The sequence below is a fragment of the Chamaea fasciata genome, unplaced genomic scaffold (assembly GCF_029207755.1).
Source record: "Chamaea fasciata isolate MVZ Bird 193981 ecotype frontalis unplaced genomic scaffold, bChaFas1.0.hap1 SCAF_30, whole genome shotgun sequence".
NCBI lineage: Eukaryota > Metazoa > Chordata > Aves > Passeriformes > Sylviidae > Chamaea > Chamaea fasciata.
The window spans coordinates 1830741-1853507 of record NW_027094115.1 but is presented as its reverse complement, the minus strand read 5'-3'; the positions used below and the strand labels follow the sequence as shown (position 1 = coordinate 1853507).

Here is a 22767-nt window from a genome sequence, read left to right as displayed (position 1 = left end):
GAAGTGCCTAAGGGGCCAGGCTGGACCTGGGCTAGTGGACGGTGTCCCTGCCCATGGCAGGGAATTGGAACGAGGTGATCTTTAAGGTCTTTTCTAACCCAAACCATTATGGGAATTCTGTGTTTGCCAGGACTAAGAAAGCTACAGTCACACAGCAACAGTGCCCTCTCAATGGATGGAAATGAAAAGAGCGTCTCAGCTTTTCATGCCACTGTGGAGAGGAAATTCCCAGGGATGTCTCACCGAATTCCCAAGATTCATGAGCTCTGGGCTAGGGGGAAAGCTGCCAGATGTTCCCATCTCCTCACCTAATCATCAAGGTACCGTTTATATAAACGGAACCAAGCGAGAAAACAGCCTGATGAACACATCAGCAAAAGCAGTGCTCTGTGGCAGAGGGAAGCCAGGAGAGACAGGTCACACCCTCCAGGCAGAACAGCAGCAGGGCCAAGTCTCCAGGTGTGCCTCTGCAGCCCCTACCTGCACCACAGCACCCACCTGATGGGGGAGCAGAGGCAAGGGACTCGAGCTTATGCCCTAAAATCCAGCCAGTGACGTTTTGACCTACTGCCAGTTTGAAGTGGGAGCAAAAGGCAAGCAACAGAAATCACAGACACACAGAACCAGAGAGCAAAGGACAGATCTGGGCGTGCAGTGGAGACAAGCCCCCCATGCCCCAAAGTGCCTCAGGGGACGCGAGGGAAGGCCGCTGCCAAGTTCAGAGGGAGCCACACTGCAATTCTGTGGGTAGCATCACTCCTTCCCTACAAATGCAAGTATCCCATTAAGCACATGAATTTTTCTAATTATTCACACTACATCATGTAGCAGGGCTTAATTGCAAACATGTGCTGATTTGAATAAAAATACATTTTAAAAAAAAGAGATTGATATATTGTGACTGTTTCATACAGTTCGTAGGAATTCAAGGGAGAGCAATCACATTTTGTGCCTCAGGGTATCGACGGTGTGTGTTCTGCACACTTCAAGGACGGGGCTCTGTCACTCACTCCAGCACGGCCAGGTGGCACAGCTCAACCCTTAGCAGTGGTGACAGCCCTGAAACCTCCTGAAATAAAGGTCAAAACGGACCTGCGCAGGCTTTCAGAGACTACACTCCGGATAGAGGGGCTGCCGGAGTCCGATGCAGAGGGGAAGGACTCGCTTGGATTAGGATGGTCAGCAAAAGAGGGACCTTGACCTGGGACCCAGCTACTGCAGGCAGCTCTGTGTAGGAGCAGACTCCCCTGGGCCAAGCCCAGACCTCCCCAGGCTGGGGAGGATGCCGGGTCTGAAACCCTGGCACGTGTTCGCACTCGCCTCCTCGTCCCCCGGCTCTCCCCCGCACACCTCCTCCCACCGCAGCGCCCAGAGCGCGTTTGTGGCAGCTCCCGGTGCCCCCGGTGAGGAGCAGCGGCTGCCGCAGCCCCTCGGGGCCCGGCGCTCCCCGGGGACCCCGCCGGGCGTCGCGGCCGCAGCGCGGGGCGCACACGCCGCACAGCCGGGGTTACCATGCGATGCTCGCGGTTGCTATGGGAACGGTGGTTTCTCACAAAACGCACAGAAACAGCGTCGGCACCCGCTGAGCGTGGGCACAGGCGGGCTGGGGCACCCCGGTACCGCGGTCACTGCTGCCCGGGGCAGGGGGAGCGCAGCCAGGGGCTCCCGCACGGCCCTTCCCGCAGCCACCGCCAGGACGGCGCGGCTATTTTGGGATAAGCAGGACCTACTTTTCCCAGGGGCTCCCTAATAACGTACAAAATGGCAGGAAGCGAGGCAAGCCGAATTCCATGCCGGCAGCCCGTTGCCTCTGGTACTTTGCATAATCAGGGCTTGTCAGTCCCCATCAGCTTCAGCTCAGAAACCCAGGAGGAAAAGCCATGTAAGGTGGCAACAGACTTAGAAGAAGCCTCCAGAGAACAAATCTGTCCACCGCTGATGGGGGATTATTTTAATTCTGGATCCCTGATAAAAGCCTGCATGCTTGCCTAGCTGGCTAAGCTAAAGCACCTCTTCCCAAAACCACAATCAGCCTCAGCAGCACTAACCCCAGATCAGTTTACTGTCACTGCTGACAGCACCGAACGCGCCCTGCCCAGCAGACCTTGACCAGGTTGGAGACAGCAGAGGCAGAGATGCTCCTGATTATCCATGAGTTCTCAGCCAAGGTGCAGCTGAGCTCCTCTCCCACCCTGTATTTGCCAGCCAGAGATGACTCACCGAGTGCCACCTGGTGAGGATTTACAGGAGCTCGGGTGCCACCAAGGCAGCTGAGCAACTGGCCAGGAACGCTCCCTCCCTGCCTGCGACAACTGATGGACTCTGCTCCCTTCAGCCACAGCTCCCTGCTACAGCAGAGCTTCTTGTCATCAATGAAATTATTTAGAAACAAGGTTTCAGGAATGCAAATGTTTTCAGAGTCCCCCAGTTGGCACAGAGCAGCTGAACCTCTGGCCTCATTTAACTGCACATCCAACTTCCACATCCTCTAAAGGGTATCGGCAGATTCCACTAAACTCCTTCTTATTATCATGTAATCTGTCATTTAGCTTTGTGAGCACCAGCAAACAAGGAGCTTTATCTTAAGTAAAACATTTACATCCTTCCTACAGCACTTTCTTTATCTTTGCCCATCTTTGATATAAAAAAGAAAAAACAACCCCCCCCTTTTGTTTGCATTTGCTCTCTTCTAAGAAGCTGGAGCATCTCCCACTCTCAGCCACACTAAGCAGAAGCATGCTGGACTTTTATGTCAGACCCGTCTTCCCTGTGCTTGGGAGCATCTCAGCAAGCCACTCGGATAATTCAGGTTTCATTTTCTCCTCTGGAAAAATACCCCATTCCGTCCCTTACCAATAGATAAGCAATGAGAAGTGCTTCATCAATGCCCACTGCAGTGCTCCAGCCCCGTGTGCCAAAGGGTCTCCAGAAATGCAAATTGTTCTATTTTTGTGAGAAATTGAACTGCCATTGCAGAAGAGCTGGAGCTGGGCACGCTCTGGGGCGGGCACTGGCTGCTCCTTTCAGAGACCAGCTCTGACTCATAGGTTTGGAAAGGTCTCCCTTTCCCTGCACAGTCTGGGGACTCCAATTCCGACAGTATTTATTAGGCATCCCCTGTGGTACTCAGCAGCAACAGAAAGGCATTAAAACAAGTTAATGTGTTTCATAGACCATCCGTTTTCCAAGTGGAGTTTGTAGGTTATCCTGCTGTCAGCCTTACAGTCTGGCTAGGAGGAAAAAGGGCTCAAAAATGTTCCTCGTATGTTCTGCAAAGCCAAAAACATCCCGGCTGCTTCGAGATGTCCTGTCTAACCCACTGTCAGAGCACAGCACTATCAACTGGCTCCTCACACCCCTGTCTTCAGTACCTGTTCCCAGGCGTGGGGCTCTGCCAGGACCCCGCAGCCCGTGCCTCTGGAGCAGCACGGGGAGCAGCCCCGCACCTCCTCACAAAGGCACAACAAGCTGGGAGTGCAGGAAAGGCCTCTGATAATTGAACAGATAAAATAATGGGTCCCCACGCTCTGGGTGGCTCCTGTCCCCATCAGACTACCATGAACTACAGCTGCATGCTTGAAAATTAGACGGATTAATTATTGCTGCAATTAGTAGTATAGTGAATCATCTCTGGTGGCAGGAAATAATATTGTCATAAACTTGTCTAATTGCTCAGTATTTTCAAATGAGCAGTTGAATCCTCAGTTATCATCTTGATGCTTTCACTAGTGACATTGTAGGATGGAAAACACAGAATTGATTAATTAGTTTTCATTTTAAGTCAAACTAAACTCTGGCTTCCCTCTGCCACATGCTGTCACTGAAGCCAAGACTGAAGCTCGGAGGTGGCAAGCACAGACGTGGAAGACACCACCAGCGTCCTGAGATGCAGGGTTAGAGCTGAGAGCAGGGGAACTGCCAGCCTGAGCACCCTCATCACACACCCAGGCCACAACAGTTTCTGCCTCCAATACAATCAGCTCACATGTGCTTATTACATATCAAATAATAGAGAGGCTTGCACAGCATTCTGCACAACAGCAGGTTTAACCGACTAATTTATGGTTTCAAATGCAGTGGGTGTTCAATTCCATCCCGTTCCTGGGGGTTTCTGACAAGCCACTGTAGGTGCTGCAGATCCAGCACTCCAAGCTTTTCCCATTTTCTCGGTGAATTTTGAAACCAGAGCATGTCTCACCTTCACAGCTTGCTGCTGGGTGTCATGTCTCTGGCTACATCCTTCAAGATAGCTTTAAATACCAACGTCTCACTTCACCACCAGGTCCACCCACTGTTTTTAAGTGGCTGCATCAAATTTAGGAGCAGTTTTGAGTTCACGGTGCAGTTCTCCAGTCTCCTCACGGTTCATGTCACTTTCTGAGTGCCGTGGGTGCAGTTCCACCACACCCAGCTCACGGGCAGCGGGGGCCTTGCCCAGGTGCTCTTTATGGCACACACAAGTAACATGTATGTGATATATAAGCAAGTAGATCAAAGCAGGAGACAAGTGACGCCTCTAGGGCCCCAAGTGCTGAGGATGACAAACTGGAAAGGTTTATTTACATTCTCCCACCTTCAGGATTTGTTTCACCAACAAAGATGAATTGGCAAAAAGTAGGTCTAAGCCTGACTATACCTTCTACACCATTTCCCCTTAAACAAGGCAAAGTAAATATATTTCTGCTTCAGAATTAAGAGCAGTAATATTCTTCTCCCCTATTGCTTTCTAAATGAAGCTCCTGAAAACCCTTTTGAAGCTTCCCAAATTCATTTCCAGACCTGCTCCCTGCTGTGCTCAGGAGAAATGGATTAAACAAGCCTTTTGAAGAGCAGCTGCCCTTAAGCTGCTCTGGGGACAGCTCAGCTCAGCTTTTTCTGTGTCTCCTAGAAGCAGGACAGACACTAAAACTCCCAGGACCAAACCTGCATGTATAGACAAAATGCTGCCATTTGGTGAGCGCTGCACCCAAGGCTTGAGTCCCAGGCAGCCAGGGCTGGCAAAGTCACCCGGGCCCCTGACAGCACAATAAAGGTCTAAAACCTGTCAAGCATTGCTCAACAGGCAAGTTTTGATATTACAAATATTCATCTCCAGCCATTTCTAGTTAATGAAACAGAGCAAACTGTCGAGGAAAATGGGAACATTACAGTAAAAACAACAACAAATTAAATTCTAATGCAATTAGAGAGTAATTAGGGATCTGTCCTCTGGGAACATTTTGGAACTCTGGGTCTTTCTCAAAATCGGATCCCTCTGCAACTTTATTCCTTTCTAGTTAATAAGGAAGAAGTGAGTGGCACAGCTCCCCCTGGTTCCCTGCAAAAAGCCATCTTCTGCTCTGCAGGAGCAGGAGGTGGTGGCAGGTAAAGCATTCACACCTCCGGCCGAGGAAAATGCAGGTGTCAGCAGCACAGGGTGCAAAGGGAGAACAGAAACCACTGCCTGTGTCTGCTGCAAGGTGACCAGAAACACAAAGACCCAAATGCTCTTGTGCACGAGCCAGGCTGAGCAGGCACAAGCCACCCCAGAAAACCTTTTCTTTTCCTGTGCATAGCTCTAATACAAGACACAGCCCAGAAAATACGTGTTTAATATCTCCTGACTTTTAAAATGTACTCACAAATGTACTCCTATATATACCTTAACTCAACCTCTCAAGCTCGCGGCAGGACACAGCCGGGCAGCCTTTGGGCATCAGTCCCTGCAGTGCCCTGGGCAGGGCACAGGGAGCCCTCAGCACCCACAGGTGCCCCACAGCCTGCACACTGCCGGGACTGCCTCCCTGACACCCGGGAGGGCAGGGAACATGGAGTGTGGTACCGACAAAGCGTCCAGGAAATCACAGGAGGACTGAAACGAAGAGGCAAAGATGCACTGTCCCATTTAGCCATCTCTCCATCCAGGCTCATCCACACGGTGCCTGAGGGTTACAGCAAAGCCTGGCGCTGTTAAACCTTCCTCTGGGGGATGCAGACGCAGTGAACACTCTCTCGTCAGAGGGTGAGGTGCTAGGGCATGAAGAAAAGCTTTCTCTCCATGCCCTGAGCCTGCTGCTATTCCTGGGGGCAGCCCCGTCTGCACCTCACAGCTCCAGTACTTCTCAGCAAGGGGTGTTTTTCATGCTTTGAAAGGAGCAATAAAGTTACGTCCTGCCATATGTCCTGCTACCTGCCCAGCAGATGTCAGGGAGAAAACCCCCTCTGCGTTCAGCAGAGGAAGGCATCTGTGCTAGGAAGGGAGGTGGGAACCTTGACCTTCAACTGTTTCTGTACCCACATCTGCCCTTGGGACACCCAGAGCCCCCATTCTGGCCTAGAAATTGGCCCAGTTCTGATCTCTCAAACCAGTTCTGGATCTCAAGTCACACCTCTTTCCTTGGGAGCTTAACCCAGATAAAGTGAGAACCCCAGATCTGAAAGTGCCCAGGGCACCATGCAAGGACCAGCCAGGACCAGCCCCAGCACCCCACAGCCATTTCCAAGAGGGTTTGAAGAGCCCACCAAATCGTGAAAGAACACCTTGCAATGGAAAAGGGCATGATTAGAGACACACGGGTCTCAAAAAGGTGCCAAGTTTTGGTCTAAAGTTCCTTCTTGCAAAGGAATAATTCTCAGCAAATCCCCACTATTGTTGTCTGCCCTTAACCACTGGCATGAGGGCTGTCGGTTGGGGGGCTTGGGGACCTTTCCTCCCTCCCTGCAGGGAGGGATTGCAAACCCACCACCAGACCAGGCATCAGCATTCCCAGGTAAATCCCCAGCAAAGGGGGAGAGGTGGTGCAGGAGCCATAAATCCCCAGAGAGAGGAAGCCAGCTGCTCGTCGTGAGCAAGGTGCTCAGTCAGCAACGACCAACTGGCTGCACCAATTCCTCTGCAAACTGGAAGCAGCAAATAAAACAAATCCAGGCAAATACCAGCAAAACAACTCCTTACACAGACACTTTTCAAGTGGGGGCAGTCAGCAGTGCTGCAAATAGCTGGGGAGGACTCTCAGGGTGCAGCACACCTGGAAAAGTGAAAGGCAGCAGCACTGCACCTCTTCTGTGCTGTCCAGGGCAGAAGAAGGCAGAAAAGCTCGAGAGAGGAAGGCTGGATGCAGAAGAAAAGTTAAGACTGAGCAACTCAGAGGCAAGGGAAATGACTTCTGAAACACCCCAGCCAGCCAGGCACACGCACAACCAGGGTGCAATGTATGGACAAGGATCAATTATTTGGAGTGACTCAGAAGTGACTAAGAATGGTCAGATAAAATCAGTTGTGAGGACTGGAAAACACCCCAAATTTTGAAACTGTCACATCCCAGGATGTGGCCTGAAGGCAGGATCCTCCCCAGGGAGAGGCATGCAGGAGGTGCTGGTACAGGAACACTTGCATCAGGAGGTTAAAAACCTACAGGTCGGCACTATTCTGGGAGTAATAAAGGATTCCTGACCACCTGCTTCTAATGAAATCAGGGGGAAAGTCCCATTTGTACTCCAGAAAGCTCCTGTGCTGCCTCTCCTTCCTGTCCCTTCCTACAGCAGATGAGTCACTGTCTAGAACCTTTAGCAAAACACCTCTTACTGTTTATCAGGTCCCTGCTACTCCCTGCCCCACGGCACAGTGCAATAAGCATCAGGGCAATGCTGCGGGTCACTATCGCCTACCGACGGAATGACGAGGGCCCCAAAGCTCTGCCCAGCGTCCCCCTTCCTGAGCTGCTCCTCCCCAAGAGCATCCCCCTGCTCACCTCTCACCTTCCGGGGCCGGTGGTTGTGTTTTGCAGAGGGACTGCACGTGCTCCTGCAAGAGCAAACAGCACAACCTCACGCATAAGATGCAAACTGATGATTTTTAACTCAACGCTCTGCAAATCTTGTTCTTCACTAAATATCACACGCTCGGGTCACTTCAGCATCACGGGGGGTTAAAAGGAGCATGTGGCTGCCCCAAGGACAGCCACCCAAGCATGATTAGCATCAGGAGCTAGGGGGGCACAGCCCAAGTCCGCTATCACTAACTGAGGTTAGCAGTCCAGGCGGCTCAGGGGTCAGCTGCCAGAGACCCTTCACACAGCCCAGAGCAGGCGTAATGTCGCTCGCGCTGTGTCAGGGACAGCTTTGGCTGGGCTCTGACCGACGGACACCCCCAGAGCAACACGTGGGGCCGGGCAGCCCCACGGCGCGGCTCGGAGCGATGCCCTCCGCCGGCCGAGCGGCCGCCGCCGCCGCTCCGGGCTGTCCCCAGGGACGGCGGCCGCAGCCCGCAGCTCAGCGGCCTCCCTGCAACCGTGCCTCTGGTCCCCAAGCCCTGGTGGCTTAGGAAGTTCTCCAAACTTCCCAAGCAACACAGAGAACAGGCTTGTTTTCCTGCATCTACAGACATCCACGCTCGTACCCCAAGAGCCCCGGGAGCTCCGGTTCGCACGCCGGACCCCGGGGACGCCGGCGCAGAGTTCATTCGGGCAAAGCGCCCCGAGCTGCACCAGCCACCGGCACAGGGGCCGCTTCCCCGGAGTCCTGCACCCAGAGGCCTGGCTGCCTCCGGCCGCCGCCTCACAGGTGGATGCAGCATTCCCTAAGAACTCCGCCGGGAAAACCCTCCAAGGCTCGGCGCGGGTCCGGACCGCTGGCGGGGCGTGCGCCGGTCACCACCGACTAACGCCGTGTGTCTGCGGGTGGCACGGGGGCAGAGCCGCCCGCTCCCTGACACCCGCATCCCGGCTCCATCCGCAACAGCGCCGGCATCGCCCAAACCGCCCCGGCATCGCTCCCGGCCGGCACCGGACCGCCTCCCACCGCCGCGCCGACACCGCTATTAGCACGCTCCGGTTCCTCTGCAAACTTTCCTCCAACTCCCATCAACAGATCCCCGCAACCACCCCCGCGCGAGCCGGCGGGTCGGTGCCCGGTACCTTGGGGTCCGGCGGGTGCCCCCGGGGGCGATGCCCGGTGACTCCGGGGCCGCTGCCTCGGGCGCGGCGGGGCCGCTCCAGCCGGGCGCGGGCGCCGCTCGCCCGGGGTCCGGGGCCGCCGCAGCCGCAGCTCCCGCCGCTCCGCCGAGCCCAGGCCGAGTGCGGCGGGGGGCGGCAGGCGGGGCCGGGCCGGGGCCGCAGCTCCTCCCCGGCAGCGCCATTGGCTCCGCCGAGCTCCGCAGGGCCGCCCGCAGCCCCCGGCCCCCGGGCAGCTCGGGGCGCGGCGGAGCCGTCCGGGCTGCCCGCCGCCCGGGGGACGGGGCTGACACGGGCAGAGAGCGACGGGACGCGAGGGAACGTCTTTGAACGGAAAGAAGGGAGATTTGAATGAGGTGTGTGAAGAGATTCCTCCCTGTGAGGGTGGTGGGGGGGCCTGGCACGGGTTGCCCAGAGAACCTGTGGCTGCCCCTGGGTCCCTGGAGGTGCTCAAGGATAGGTTAGCCGGGACTTAGAACAGTCCGGTCTAGTGAAAGGTGTCCCTGCCCTTATGTCAGGGGCTCGGAGCTGGATGATATCTGCTATCCCTTCCAACCCGAGTCATTCTGTGAGTCTGTAGTTTTCCCCACTGTGAAAATAGAAGGATGTGCACATCTGATTTGCAGGGCAGAGGCTGTGAAGGGTATCACAGTCGCCAGGGAGAACATCCCTCCAGACTCTTACTTTTGCAGATGACACACTCACTTTAATACCCTGGATTTATGGAGTGAGCATGCCTGGCACTGCAGGCGCCCACCACACACAGCTCACGGGGACAGTGGGAGGCAAGTTCCTGCACGAGCAGGAGCGGCTCCCCCAGCACAGCAGCTGGAGGAGAGCAAATGCCAAAGGGAACGGGATGGGTTCATCTCCAGTCAAAGGCTGGTCACGGCCCCAGGGGAGGCAGCAGGCAATGAACAACTGCCCCAGGCCAGGGTCAGAGCAGAGGAGCAAGGCAAGGATCAGAGCAAGGCAATAAACAGGGGAAGGAGAAATCGGGGGGACAAAGACCCCTGCAAACTTCATGATGGGAAGACGATCCCTAATACAGCATGAGACACACATGCCTGGGAGTCTGTGATGCAAAGTCAGGCTCAAACCAAGCTGTCTCCCCACTCTGAAATCCAGTAATGCCTGAATCTGGAAAGAAGGTGGATTTCCCTTATCCTTGTGCACACTATCCCCAGGCAAAGCCAGTTCAGAATGCAGACTGACAGTCCTGGAAGCCCGGGCTGCAGGTGAGCACAGTCCATGCACCATCCCTCTGCCGAGGCACACCTGCAGTGGCAATGCCATCTTGCTGCCCTCCTTTCTGCCTACAACGGAGAGGAGGGTGGGGACTAGCTGGTATCAGGGAGGCTTTCTGTCCCAGCTCTGCTGAATTGGCCAGTGCCTCATTTGCCAGCAGATGAGGTAAGAAGCAGGGGATGTGACGGAGCAGAGACGTTGTGTGCTTCCAGCTGTGCTTCCAGCTGTGAGGCTGTGCAAACAACCAGGACAAAGGCAGTTAATCCAGCTCTGCTCCACCTCCCTCAGTCCCCACAATATCCCTCAGCAGGGATGGGGTTCCTGGGTCTCCACAGGAGAGGAGAGATGGCTTAAAGGCTTTCCAGCTCAAGGCAGTTGGTGGTTGCACCCCAGAGGAACTGAGGCATACTTGTCTTTCCTGTCAAGATATGGAAAGGCTCCTTTGTGCCTTTGCTTCCAAAGCCAGGTGAAACTAGGCTTGCTTCATTCCCCTCCTGAACATCTGGGTAATCAGGGCAGTTACCTGCCTCCCCCTTTTCTCATCAAACTGCTCTGCTGTCCAGGTGTCAGCTTTGCCAGGGTCTGATAAAAATGCCGCACCTTCAGCAATCCGTGGTTTTGGGGAGCAGATACGGCACACATCAAACGGCGGTGGCAGAATGGGCCCGGGGCCTGTGAGAGCTCTGCAGGCACACAGCCCAGCCATGGCTGAGGGGCACTAATGGGGTGTTTTCAGGACCTCCTAGAGATGAGTCCGTGTAGTTTAAATTGTTTCTATTAGATATATTACACAGACAGTCTCAAGGATTTTGTATGTGCAATGCAGCAGGCTGAGCCACGCCACTGTCCTTTTGCTACCAGATACCTGGGGCCTCACCTCAGTGGTGAAATGGACTTTAAGTCACTCTCTCTCCCACACACATTAGAAAGAAAAGACTTCACAAGAAAATTTTCCATTTCCAGCTTAATCTGCTTGACAGCAGTTTTACAAACTATCTGAGCTTCATGATCCTTCTTGGCTGTTTAACTGTAAAAAAATAAGTGCTAAGGAGCATTTAAGCCATAGAACTAAGCCTCTAAAATTGACACAAACTCTTTAGAGATGCCACCTGGAGTCTCAGATACTTCAGTGCTAAGAAGGGCAGATCAGACAATATTTGCAAGGATGCAGCTACCATTCAGGGAAGAGCTGGTTCTTAAATCCTTTCCTTCCATTTTTGGGGGGAGATTGTATAATTCCCAGGAGCATCCCATGCTCAGTGGCAATAAATGGCAGCATAGGTACAAGAAATGTTGGAAATAATGTTGAAAACTCAGCTTTTGCTCTATCCCAGCAGCCTGAAGGGCTCAGGATTATATTTCCTGGCCCTGAGCTGGGCTAACTTTGGAACAACCCAAAACACATCAAAACAAGGAGCTGTAAAGCAGCAGCTGTGATTGATTAATCACAGTAGTGAAGCTGAAGGATTTGATCATTCTCATAAGCTCTTTAAAATCTTATTCTCCAAAGAAGGAGAGGTTACCACAGACATGGAACAAAGCAAATCACAAACTGGAGCTGATTCCTTCCTGTAAGGACTCTGGATGTGCTGTGTGCCCAGCTCCTGTGTGCATTCACAGCTCAGTGCCTGGACATCAGAGCCCACAAAGGACACTGCAAAACCTGCCCAAGCACATCAGCACCAGGACTGGGAGTAGGTCACCTTGTCAGACAGAGGGGGATTGCTGCAAGGAGCTGCATCTTGCACTTTAAAAATCTACTTTCTATCTCATTCCAGTAAAACAACTGACTTGTGGTGAATGCCACATACTCCAGGGGACATTGTTCCAGGCCTTCCCCCTGAATCCAACGTCAGCCTGTGGATTCAGAGTGAATTCTGAGGAGAGGAGAAATGATGCTTCACCGTGCGACGCAGCAACATCTGGTGTTCCTGACAGCATTTTCTATTTCCCCTTCTTCCCTTGGCCTATGCAGTGCTCTCCAGGTTCCATTTCCTGCACTCTCAGGCACGGGGGAATGAAGAGGAGGGGAAGCCATAGGCAAGGGCGCAGTTGCTTGCCCACTGTTTATCAGAGAGACATCCTTGCAGCAAACCCTGCCTGAACTGGGACCGCATTTCCAGTGCGACGTGGGACAAACAGAGCAGCCACTGGTGCAAGCGGCTGTGGGGAGATGAAAGCTTCCTCCAGTTCTGTGCCACTCCCTTCCCAAATCCAATTCCTCTTTCCATTAAGAGCAGAGATGGCAGAGTGATGCAGAGCACAAAGCAGTGCTGTTGCTGCACACGGCAGCTCCTGGGTTTATCTGGAAGAAGGAGACAGAGGCTTGAGAAAATTCACACGAGTTCCCAATCCCTGTGGCTGTGAGCACGTGTGGGGCTGCCCAGGTGTGATAAGCGAGGAGAACACCAACCCCGTGCCCAGAGAGCTGCTCCAGCAGCCCCCGCTGTGCCTGGGCAGTCCCCGTGCCTTGTGACTGCCACCTCTCAGATTCTCTTCTGCGGCACGATGCACTTTGGACTTCTCCTTTCTTGACATTCAGCGGTGAAATCAGAGCAGGCAGCAGCAGGTTCTTCGCAAAACAAAGTTTGCTGAGCGTGTTTAAAATATTCTGTGCCCTCTTCACCGAGGTTTGTGGGGTCCTTCTGCCGGCTCGTGCTGCTTGAAACAACCTGAAGGAGTGGCTGACCCTGTCTCCATCACACTGCTAAGTATGCCCCTGGGATGTCCCTAGATAAGTTACTTTGATTTTGTCAGCTCATCCCCAACTGCAGTTTTTAATCCTCGGGATAACAAAAGGCTGATCCGCAGCCTCCTCCCAGGATCCCAGGCTCTGGCAAAGCGTCGTTAGCTCTGTGCTAGGATTGCAGCATCCAGGGAGTTTGAACAAAGAGCCCCAGGCAGTCCCAGCCTGAAACACTGGGAACAATGCCATCGTTCCCAGAGAGGGGAAGATGTTTGGAAATGCAATTTCCGAGGTCACCTTTCATGATCCAGGCACACCACAGAGCCTGAGTGCTCCTTGTGACAGCCAAAGCCAGCACTGGGACACCCCGCAATGCTGAAACAGCGGGTGCCCCATTTCCAACAGGTCCTCTCCCTCCTCCCAGTTGCCCACCTCAGTGGCAGCGAAGAGGAGCAGCTGCCCACCAGGCCTCTCTGAGAGGGATTTCAGTCTTGTTCCCGAGGAGGGCAAGGCTTGGTTCACTAATCTCAGAGGCTAAAATAATTTTATGCTTTCTTTGAGGAACCGTTCCAGCAAAGCCTGGAAGATGCAGCGAGCCCAGACAGAAACATATTTCCCTTGTGGTTATGCTGCTGCCTGACTGCCAGCACACAGACAGGCTATTTGTGCCTCACTAGGCAAAACCCAGTGAAGTGTTTAACTTGACAACGGGAGCGTTTCTCTGAGCGATGCCTCCTCAGCTGACCCCAGCACAGCTCCGCAGCTCCCCCAGCACCTCAGCAGCGCCCACTCCCGCAGCGCTCCCCTTCCGAGCAGCCTCTGCACCAGCTCCGCAGGCTCCTCCGCGCTGCCCAGCCCTTCTCCGCTGCAGCCTCTTTGGCTGCTTCACAAAGTTCCGAGTTCCCCCCAGCCCTCACCAAGGGCGGGCACCAGGGCGAAGCCCAGGCAGGAGGAGGTGATCGAACCCCTCAAGTGGAAATATTGACTCCTGTACAGGAAAAACATGGACTTTAGCCCAAGCTGAGCTGCGTCCTGGAAGCCTGTAAATAGCAGCTTCCCTTGCCTGTGACTCACTGAGCATCGCCAGTGCCCCAGTTTCTCCTCTGGCTCAGAGACCCGGGGACCAACCTCAGCCCACGCCAGCGGCATCAGTCTGGAGGCAGAGAGAGCAGTGTCACACCAAACGAACAGGTGCAGCTGCTGCCGGAGTCCCCGGGAGGGAAGAGAGTTGGGTAAAGGGCTCTTACCAGCCAAAGCGTCTCAAAGACTCCCTGATGGCCGAGCCCAGGTGTGAGGAGCGGGACGCGGGTGCAATCTGCCAGCCCTGAGCAGCAGTGCAGACATGAAGGTGTGCTCCCAGATTGCCCTACCTGCCCTCTGTCGCTGCGGAGCTGCCAGCACAGGAAATGGCTGGGGCTTTGGGCAATCAGGCTGGTGGCTACCAGTGGTCTGCCAGGACCACAGCAGAGGGAGATGCAGACCAGCTGTGAGGACAGGGCTCTCCCCAGGACCCCCAAGCCTGTGATGGTGACAGCGTGCAGGGGATGTTGAAAGAGATTCCCCATAGCTACCCCAGAGGGTGATATCTCAGCCAGAAGAGACAGTTTGCCCTGTCTCCATAGGGACAGAAAGGGAAGTTCCCTCCTGGAACCAAACTACCCTCTTGATTTGGGCCCCACAACACACATGGCATCAGAAGTAATTTCCATACCCACCCTAGCCTCGTGCAGGGCTTTCTACCTTGCTATAAATAGTTTCTAGCACTGCTGAGCAAGGATTAATGACTTTTCTAATTATACCACCATTAGCTGGTGACAGGGGAATGATACTGTGCAGATGTCTGAACCCACTCACCCAGCACGGCTGGATTGCACTGTGCAGAACTTACCTGTATGTCACCTCATAATTTCAGAGAATATCAAGTCACAAGAGCAGGAAAGCAAAAAAAGAAAAAAAAAATAAAAAAGAAAAAAAAAAGGGGGGGGGGGGTCTTTCTCCATACTAAATGAGAGATGTCCGGAAACCATCCGTTCTCCAAGTCCCTAAAAGGAATCCCATCAGCCTTGGGTGACTGCAATTCCATCTTAACTTTACCTGTGATTTGTACCCTCTCCCAGTACCACTCTGGAGTGTACAGACCTGTTTTATATTGGCTTCCCAGGTTACCCTTGATTTTAAATTGGATTGCCTTATTTACCAGGCAAATGCTTGCTTTTGTCCTACTGAGAAGGGACATTTTTCACATGGCCAGCCCTGCCAGGATCCCTGCACCATCACGCTGTCACACATCATTCAGCCACTTGTGGCAGTCCTGGCAGACCCAAGCTGGAAACCAGCTGTCCTTTGTCCAAACAGCTCTTTTCCATATGACTTGCTGATAATGCACTCAAGAATTTCTGTAGAAGGGCTCTTACTTCAGAAAATGCTAATGACAGGAAAGCATCTCTTGCAACACCTGACGGAGGTTTCAGCCCACCTTCTGTGGTTTAAGTTTTACCATTTATGACAGCATGAACAAGGTGCAGCTTTGGAGGGGAGGACAGTATTTCAGTGCCAAAATAACTTTCTTTTTCTGAACAGTGGATGGATATGGCAATAAACATTTTCTCCTGAGGCTATGGCAGGTGCATCATTTGCCTGGGAAAATTACTGGAAAACTTACCAGCCAAGGAGCACCTAGCTCAGCAACGCAGCGCTGCGGGTTCCATCTGCAGGACCCCGGCAATGAGGCAGGGGACCCCAGCTCCTCTCTGTAGCCCAGGCTCCAAGGTCTGGGTTTTCCATCCACTGTATAGAGGCTGAGCCCCTCTCAGCAGACTCTACCGGGCTTCGGAGCTGCTCTTTGCAAGAGCCATGAGAAGGGAAGGGATCAAGCAGGTTCTTTTGCCCGGTCATTTGGAAACAATCCAAGTCCTTGCAGCACACATCTGCCTGTGTGGGGTCCCATTTATGACTAACGATTCTATTAGTTCCACAAGGCAATACCTGTGTTCTGCAGAGCAGGTTAAAGGAACTGTGGTGGGTTTCTGACCTCATCACAGGGGAGTGGCCCCTGAGCTCTGTGTGCCCGGCTCCCCCAGGGATTGTCCCCCAGCACCCTCAGAGTGACCCAGCAGCCCAGTGTGACACCGGGACGGCTGCTCTGCCCTGCCTTGGAGCCAGGCAGGTGCAGGGAGCCATCCCCTGCCTTGCACTGCAGCCTTCCCTGCCCCTTTCCCCAGGAAGATGCAGCACACAGCCCTGGCCCCCATCACCATATGGCGGCTCCTGTCCTCTGGCTCCGAAGCGTCGCTTCATTTCTGTTCCGCCGCCAACCTTGTCAGAGTGCTCCAGAAACCACTGTCGCTATTTTTAGAGGGTTAACAAATACCTCTAGGAAAAATAATCCTCTGGTACGTGACTCCCTTTCAGTCCAACATTCAACAAACGGCCACAGCATCAGTACAGTAGCTGTAGCTGCAAAGATGAAATGAGACTGGTGAACTCTGTCTACCCTCACCCACCTGCCCACAGTGAAGGAACATGAGAAAACAGCCAACCTTCTCTTTGGTTGCCAAGGTTTCTCATTTTTATGTATAGTTACATATATTTATAGTGCCCCTTGCTATCAAAAATGAGCAAAGGGAACAGCAGATAAGACAGCCTAGCAGGATTGTTTCTCAACAGAATGTTTTTCACTTTTCCACAAGGCGTCAGCAGCTCTTTAAAGTCTTTTTATTACATTCTGCATTAGATGCAAAACCATATTTCAAAGACACTTTAACTTTGAAAAAGAAGAATGCAGATTCTGTACTGTGCCACCTGCAAACGTGGAGGCATGACCCACATTAGAGAAACTTGGGAGGGAAGAAGGCAGGGAAGGAGAGAGGGAGGGAGCTCTGTGGATTAGACCAGGCCATTTAAAACACTTCAAAAATAAAAACTCATGGGGAAATCTCTGCCTTTCTAATTATAGCTTTTAGGGGAGCTCCTCAGCCTCTCCCTAGTGAGGCTGGGGAGATCTCAGGCACCCCGCATTCTGCATTTAAATCCACGTAGCAAAAATTACCCAGCTTAGATTTTCTGTTAAATAAAATCAACATTGCTTCCATTATTTTTTTGTACTTTCTTAATTAGTTTGTTAGAACACTAATTATAAATCAGAAGTCTTCTCATCTCCACTCCTTCCAGCACAGAGACTGTTATCAGTCCCTGAATTTTCTGGGGATTGACTTTCACTTTTTTAAAGCATGAAAAGCTTTAACAGCCACGAGCAATTAATGAAAGGAATAAAGCAGCAGCTCGTGTGTCCAGATTAGTTATGACACAGAGAGGCACCGACCTCATTAGGCCAGACTGGGAACTCTGGCAGCTGTGCTCAGTCCCAGAAACCAGGACAGGTGCAGAATTCAGCAGCGCTTTCTCACTGGCACGAATTGTGTTATCTGTTCTTACCTGGGCAGAGGAGAAGCAAAGCACTCCTGCTGCTGTTTAGGCTTATCCTTTGAAAAATACGGTATTTAAGGCAAATGGATCTTGCCAAGATTCACTCCAGAGTGGCAATTAAAAGTAATAAAAGATGTTATAAATATATATATTTATACATTTATTTACATATTTTATATATATGTATATGTATACATATATAAATATATCTATGTATACAGATGATATATAAATGCATTATAAATAACAAAAAGGATAAAGTTCGGCAAAGCAGGGAGCTGAGGTGAGCAGGAGCAGGGGGAGCCCCGCACCCGGACCGGGGCGCACGGGGGTGGCACCGGCGCTCCCCCCGCTCGGCGCCGTTCCCGGGACAAACGCGCCACCGCGCGGCTTTGGGGACAAATCCCGGGATCCCGCAGCCCGGCGGGGCGGGGGCTGCGGGGGAGCAGAGACCCCCTGTGCCGCAGCCCGGCAGCAGGAGGCACCGCAACCCAAGGAAGATGGAAACCTGGAAAATCCCTCTCCTCCTCGGAGCCGCCGCCTCCAGAGTGGGGAACAGGGCGGCTTCGCCACCCGACTCACCCCACCCTCCCCACAAAAGCAGCTTCGGGAACGTGAAAAGCCTCTGGCACCAGCTCTTGGGGCTTCATAAAACCCTGAGCGGCGCGCCCTGCGGTCCTGCAAGACATGGAATCACAGAAACAGCATCTCAGCATCAAAGAATGAGAGAAGCATTTAGGCTGGAAAAGACCCTTAGGACCAGCAAGTCCAAACATCACCCTAGCGCTGCCGAGCTCGCCACTGAACCCTGTCCACAGGCAGGACAAGTGACAAACTGAGCTTCCAGACTCTGTGATCCATCTCCATAAAGCTCCCAGGAATTTGAGAGCCGGGGTGCTGGGCAAGCTGGGGAGCACCAATGTCCCAGCCCTGAATGGATGCAGTTCAAACGCTGAGGTGTGACCACAGGCAAACCGCATCTGACAACTCATATGCTTCCCTGCTGTTAGACAATTCCTCCTCCTCCTCTACATGCCTTAAACAGGGGAAAATGTATTTGGAGGGTCAAGTGTAAGCCAGCAGGCTTGGGGCATTCTGCTTTGGGGCAGTACTGGCTGCCTGCTCCCCCTCCCCTGGCAGCTCACCCACAGCCCAGTGCCTGCTCCCCGCCAACCAGCACTCCACCAGGCTGGGAGAGGCATCCCTGAGCCCCGGGATTGCTCCTGTCCCCAGCGTGCAGCTCCAGCAGCATTCACCGCTGTTTTCTCTCAGCACAGGTACTGCAGGAGGAGCTCCTCTATTCATAAAGTAAGGTGATCTGCAGGGAATTAACTTTGGGCCCCATCCCAATGCTGAAAGAAAGAGCAGATCAAATTCTGCGCCACTCTGGAAGACACAACAGTGCTTTTCTGAGAGTGAACCGAAGAAATTTCAGTATTCACAGGCAAACAATGAACTTCTTTCATATTGTACAGGATTCTGTCTGTCTTCCTATTAATTCAGTCATCTAATTGCAGACAATCTGGTTTCTATGCTGTAATCTGATATTTGCACAAAAGTGATACAAGTACCTTGCCATTTTTACTCGGAGGAAACAGTTCAGGTATTGAGAGATGCTTATCAAAGAGCAGCAGCTCTATGTTGCCAGCTGGAGCTAAGGTATCCTGCTTCAAGGAGAAGGACCTTGTTGGGGAAAAGCATGTGTGCTCACCTGGATCAGCTGAGGATGTCCTTGTCCTTCCCAGAGGTATCTCAACCTGTACCACAGAGATGCAGCAGGAGCCAAGTGAACAGGACAAGGGCACGTAGAAGCCGCCCCAGGTAAGGCAGGATGACTAAAGACAGCAGGGAAGGTGTAATCACAGAAAACAAGGAGCTTCAAGGATCAGACATGGCTTGTGAAATATTGTTTAGGGATTTTGGAAGTGACTCAAATTCTCAGTTGGACCAATCTGTTTGCTCCTGCTAGATAACTATCATTCCCATCGCTAAGTGAACAGAAGGGCCACCAAAGAAAAACAGGGTGGAAAAATGAAACTCTGCTTCAGTTCTCCCACTGCACAGACTTCTCCGTCTAGAAGATTCCTAAGGCAGAAAGCCCCGGTTTCACAAGAAAGGGGAAGTGTTTGGGGCACAAAGGTCAGCAGAAACAATGCAAAATGTTAGATCCATAAAAGGAGCAAGAGCCCCTGGCCCCACTGTGCTGGGACTCTCTCAGCCACTCTGCCAAGAGAGAAACAATGGCTTGTACCTTGCCAGCACAGCACAAATTCCAGACTGCCATCTGGGAATTCCAGACTGCCGTTCCCTGTGCTGCCAGCTGCCAACTGCCGAGCCAGGCTGTGTCCCCGCACCGTGTCCCCGCACCGTGTCCCCACAGTGTCCCCACAGTGTCCCCGCAGTGTCCCCACACCGTGTCCCCGCAGTGTCCCCACACCGTGTCCCCACAGTGTCCCCACAGTGTCCCCACACCGTGTCCCCGCAGTGTCCCCACACCGTGTCCCCACAGTGTCCCCGCAGTGTCCCCGCAGTGTCCCCACACCGTGTCCCCGCAGTGTCCCCGCAGTGTCCCCACAGTGTCCCCACAGTGTCCCCACACCGTGTCCCCACAGTGTCCCCACAGTGTCCCCGCAGTGTCCCCACAGTGTCCCCACACCGTGTCCCCGCAGTGTCCCCGCAGTGTCCCCACACCGTGTCCCCACAGTGTCCCCACAGTGTCCCCGCAGTGTCCCCACAGTGTCCCCACAGTGTCCCCGCAGTGTCCCCGCAGTGTCCCCACACCGTGTCCCCACAGTGTCCCCACAGTGTCCCCGCAGTGTCCCCACAGTGTCCCCACACCGTGTCCCCGCAGTGTCCCCGCAGTGTCCCCACACCGTGTCCCCACAGTGTCCCCACAGTGTCCCCGCAGTGTCCCCACAGTGTCCCCACAGTGTCCCCACAGTGTCCCCACAGTGTCCCCACACCGTGTCCCCACAGTGTCCCCACAGTGTCCCCGCAGTGTCCCCACAGTGTCCCCACACCGTGTCCCCGCAGTGTCCCCGCAGTGTCCCCACACCGTGTCCCCACAGTGTCCCCACAGTGTCCCCACAGTGTCCCCGCAGTGTCCCCGCAGTGTCCCTGCGCCGCGCCTGCAGCAGGGCGAAGCCCGCACCGCCTTTGTGAACAATGCACTGCCAGAGAGCGTTTGGTTATTCCAACACTGACTGTTTCACAGCAAGTAAAAGGGATCCAGGAAAATGTTTTTCTGTGAGTAAATGACTGAGGAGCTGTTGTAAACACCGCGCTCAGAGCCCAAGAAACACAGAGCCAAATATTACCTGTCACAACACATTGCCAGCCTCAGCCCGCCCGTTTGCCAGGAGCTGGCTGGGGCAGCAGGCACCTGCCTGCTGCTGTTTGGGCAACACCACCACGTTAATGCTCCAAAGGAGGAGAGAGACCGCAGCCCTCTGCTATTTGGGAAAAAAAAGACATGCAGACAAATCACAGAGCTTTTCTTAATGCTGCCATGATATACAAATAAGAGGCTTAAATATAATTATAGGCTGTTTAATCAGTGAGAATAAAGAAATATGTAGTAATTGATGCCATATTTTATAAATATCCTAACTGTTTAAGAAACGGAAAATGTTTTCAAAAGAAATACTTTAGCATAATGATTATAAAGCCTTTTAATGTGAGTGAGCTGCTTCTGAAGCCAGTTTTAGATTCAGGCTCATGAACATAAATAGAGTTAATTGCCCTTCTGTATGAGTTGGATGTTAGCACATTCCAGCAGAGCATGCATTTTCCAAAGTGCCAATTCCAACACATTCCACCCTGTGCAATTTTTGCCTTTCTGCACAGTGCAGAGAACAGGCACATGTGGGCAAGGGCAAAGTTAAGTGCTGGTAGCAGTGAGTCTTGGAGATGGATTGAGACATCAACTGCTGGCCCAGATGTTAGCTGGGTATTCAAGTGCAAATGTGTTTTTTTCTGAATTCACTCCATAAGGGAGAGCACATTGATATGCAAATGGTGATGGGGGAAGAAGAGATGCTGGTGGCTACTTCCCTCTCCTTTCTCAAAAACTGCAGTGGCACCATGTGGCAGCGCAAGGGGATGATGCTCCTGGTGAAAAGGGGAAATCCTTCCTCGGAGCCAACTTCAGAGCTGGCAGCCTCCCCAGGCAGCCCACAGGTGCAGGATGCTGACACTGTCAGGAGCGGATGCTCATGGAAAACTGCCAGTGTATGCTCTGCTCTTCCCTGGAGTGTCCCTGAGCGGGCAGCAGGACAGGTGCCATTGCATCAGCCATCCCTCAGTCTCCCCCTGCCTTCCCAGTTGTTCACAGAGCTCCCAGTCCCTCTGTGATCCCGTTGAGGCCACAGGATCAGTGTGAGGGACGTTCCTCCCCAAGGCCATGCACACTCCCAAACATAAAACTCTATATCAAGTTATATATGAGGAATGCAAATGGAAATACAACACAACTCCACCCAAAGATCTTACAGAAACAAAGCATCTACATCTCCAAGAGTAAACACCACCTTGGATTTGGTCCTATGGGATGAAAACAGGGAACGCTTTTTATGTAATGCTAAAAATAACAAAAACATCCCCATTTAGACATGGCTTTGGGGCACGGAACACTGTGCATTCCCAACTGCCAAATCACAGCGTGGAGCAGCCCATGCCAATGACCCGTGTCAGGGGCTGCCTCAGAGCGCCGCATTCCCTGGGGTTTTGGGTTTCTGCCTTTAATGAGCTGGTGATGAGTGACCCTTGCTCAGTCCTTCTTCACTCTTGGGCCTTCTGGGAGTCAGGAAGAACCATTTAAAATCAAATTTCCTCTTAGAGACTTTCTGAGGCTGGGGGTAAAGCACACTGTTGAGCAGCACAAGTCCTAGCTCCCTACTGCAACCTTGCTGCCTATTCCAAGTGTCTGTCAGCACATCAGAGGGCCACACACAAGATGAGTGGCACTTCTGCTGCCATTCCAAATTCCAGCCCCACCACCGGCCCAGGATCTAGCAAAGGTCATGTTTTCCCAATGCACACAGGGCACTTTGTGACACTGGGCTGCTACCCAGAGCTCACCATCAGTAACAGAGCCTTTTTGGGGGAGAGTGCCCACCGAGGGTGGCAGCCTACAGAGAGCCATGGTGCCGTTGCTGGGCAGCTAAAACCTGCCTCGTGGGCAAGCCCCAGGGCTGCAGTGTAAGTGCACTTCCCAAGTCTGTGCTGTGGAATGACACTGCAGCAGAGCTGAAATGCTGGGAGCAGCACGAGCTCCCGCTGGGTCAACTCTCTGTTCAGAGCCAGGCTCTCCTGGACCCTTCCAAGGGTCTGTGTTCTTGGTCATCAGCAGACCTACGGTTTGGGAACAGGACAGCAGTGCATTTGGCTCCACGCCTGAGCTAAACACTGCCCCATCCATCAGCAGCTTGGCTTCTCATTTATATGATGGGCTTGATCTTGAAACCATCTGTTTCCCCT

General features: G+C 53.0%; 1 protein-coding gene across 1 annotated transcript in view; it reads right to left on the bottom strand.

Annotated features, from left to right (window-relative positions):
• The window catches only part of ZMAT4 (zinc finger matrin-type 4), a 46369-nt gene extending 37325 nt beyond the window's left edge, over positions 1–9044 (bottom strand). The window contains exon 1 of the mRNA XM_066206205.1: positions 8895–9044. The gene's annotated coding sequence lies outside the window, so the exon portion shown is untranslated. The remainder of the gene's footprint in view (positions 1–8894) is intronic.
• Positions 9045–22767: the final 13723 nt, after the last annotated feature.